This window comes from Brassica napus, chromosome C5, assembly GCF_020379485.1.
Source record: "Brassica napus cultivar Da-Ae chromosome C5, Da-Ae, whole genome shotgun sequence".
NCBI classification, from domain to species: Eukaryota; Viridiplantae; Streptophyta; class Magnoliopsida; order Brassicales; family Brassicaceae; genus Brassica; species Brassica napus.
In genome coordinates, this window is record NC_063448.1 from 5,985,183 (window position 1) to 5,987,950 (window position 2,768).

Genomic DNA, 2,768 nt, shown 5'->3' on the forward strand with positions numbered 1-2,768 from the left:
TATAATTAAAAAAGCGGACCTCGCTTATTCCACGTAAGATCAAAACGTCGTAAGAGCCTCGTGAACTTACGTGGAATGAGCGAGGTCTGCTTTTTTATTTTACTCTTCGTCGTTAATTCGTCGGTAAATATAAACCCTAAACTAAAATGAAACCCAAATCCCTAAACCCCAAATGTGCAAACCCTAAAACTCCCCATCCTACTTCATATAAACTAAAAAAAATTATTTTCTATTTTATATAAACTTAAAAAAAAAAGAGAAGAAAGATATTGGAAACACATATGACGAGATACGTAAGTGTAGCCCACATAAATCTACATCATTTGTATTCAAATATCTTCTTCTCTTTTTTTTTTTGTTTTTAAACCTTTCATATTTGATTTGTAGAGTGTGTTTGATTTGTTGTGTGATATGTCAAATTCAAAATTTGTAAAATAGTTTTTCAACGTATTAACCTTTCAAATTCAAAAAAATATATATATTGAAGTTAAAGGGTTAGAAATATATGAAGTATAAGATAAGAAATATAAGAAAGATAGGGTTTGAGGTTTGGAGATAAGAAAGATAGGGTTTGAGGTTTGGGGTTTAAGATTTTAGGGGTTAGCAAAAAAAAACCTCGCTATTTGCACGTAATGTCGATGATAAAAACAAAAATCGTCGCAAGAATGACGTAAAATAAAACACGGGCCTCTGTATTTCCTCGCAAAAAAAACACGAGCCTCTGTATTTCCTCGTTAATTTGCGTGGGCCTTGCGACGAAACGAAAGACGGGCCTCTGTCTTTCCTCGTCATTTTGCGACGAATCTTCGACGAAACCTAATCCTATATATAGGCGAAACCGCAGCCCTCTTCATTTCCTCTCTATTTCCTCTCTACAGCCTCTCTATTTCCTCTCGCCATGGTAAGTCTCTCATTCCTCTCTAAGTAGTTTAGGGAATTTAGATTAGGTGGTTAGTTTAGGGAATTTAGTTTAGGAAATTAGTTTAGAAAATTTAGGTTTCGTAATTTTATTAATTACGTAGTTAATACTGTTCATAATTTTTTTTTTTACTCTTGATTTTAATTTAGAAATTTAAATTTTGCAGACTATTCGCAAGCACCAGCGTACTGCTCACTACTCGCAGATGTTCGGTCAACCGGGTAGTCGGTTAGACCCGCCTTCACTTCCCGGTTCTTCTTCAGCTCCCGGTTCTTCGGGTCAGCAGGAGACCGTCCCCGAGACTCAATCTTCTCAGAGAGTCTCGCCTTCTTCTACGGCATCGCCATCAGTTCCTCATGTGCCTCCTCCGATAGCTCCTCCTCCGATGCCAGCTCCTCATGTGCCTCCTCAGATGCCCGCCAATCAGGTTCATGCTGATTTGATGGTGCCACCGAGTTGTCCTTACTCTCAGTACACTGTTGAGTACATTCTCGGTTTGCCAGGCAGAGAAGGCTTACCGATCATAGACCCCGACCGACCTGACGGAACTCTCTGGTATGTATGTTACATTAATTTTTTAAAATTCATTTGTGACTTTAATAAATATTTAAAACTTTAAATTTGTTTTTTTTTCCAGGTTTGGGGTTGATAACTGCCTTGCAACAGAAGTAACCGAGACGATTAAAGGTTACTTCTCCATGCCACATCCCAACTGGAAATCCACTCCGATCTACATCAGAAGGACGTGGTTCAAGATTCACGCTGTAAGTTTTTACAATTTATTCCTGATTTATATTTTTTAAAATTTTATTTTTCTAAACTAATTATTAATATTTTTTTTTTTTGCAGCAAAAATGTAATTGGTCCATGGGGGTCAATGAGAAGGTGCGGAAAGAGTTTATCGACAAGGCGAAGAAACGTTTGTTGACACGGTCTCCAACTGGAAGGGTGACTGGATCGTGAAGGGCTATGAGTGGGGCAAACCCGCAACCATCACCACAGACGTGTGGGATGGCCTCATCCGTTATTGGAGGGATCCTGATGCCATGAGAGTCGCCCAGTCTTGCTCCGCCTCCCGTAACTCGGTAGATGAGCACGGCCACAGGGCGATGCAACATTGTACGGGCCAAAAGCCACACGCCCGCGTCCGTTTGGAAATGGTACGTAATTTAAATATTTAACTTTTTAATTTTTATATATATATATATATATATATATATATATATATATATATATAATAAAAACTTTCTTAACTGTTTTTAGGCCAAGGAGTTGGGATGTTTACCGACTCTTATGGAACTTTTCGATCGGACCCACAAGAACAAGGCGGGCGAATTTGTAGATGAGAAGTCTGAGAAGATCTACAACGATGTGGCAGCTCGTATTGACGAGCGTGAGACCCAGCTGGCGCAGGAGTCCGCCGACGGATCACCCGTCGTCTTATCCACAATAGAAGTGGATAGAATTTACGAGGAGATAAATTTTATATAAATTTTTTATTAATTCCATTTTACTTTAAAATTTAAATTTTAATATATATTTTATTGTTTTTTAAGGTCGCTCCTAGGAAAAAGGGACGTGTGTTGGGGATTGGTTCCGTCAACGATGTTCCGAGAGAGACTTCCTCTTATGGCCAGAGACGGGATGATGAAGTCTCTGAGCTGCGCGACGTGTTGGAGACGACACAACATCAGCTGTCGTCGACACAAAACGAGTTGGCCTCGACAAAAACGTCGTTCACAGCTCGTATGAGTGGTCTCGAGAACTTCTTGGACGTCATAGCGGCCACAAATCCGGAATGGGAGGCCATGTTCAGGACCATGAAACAACAAAACCCCATTCCAGGCTA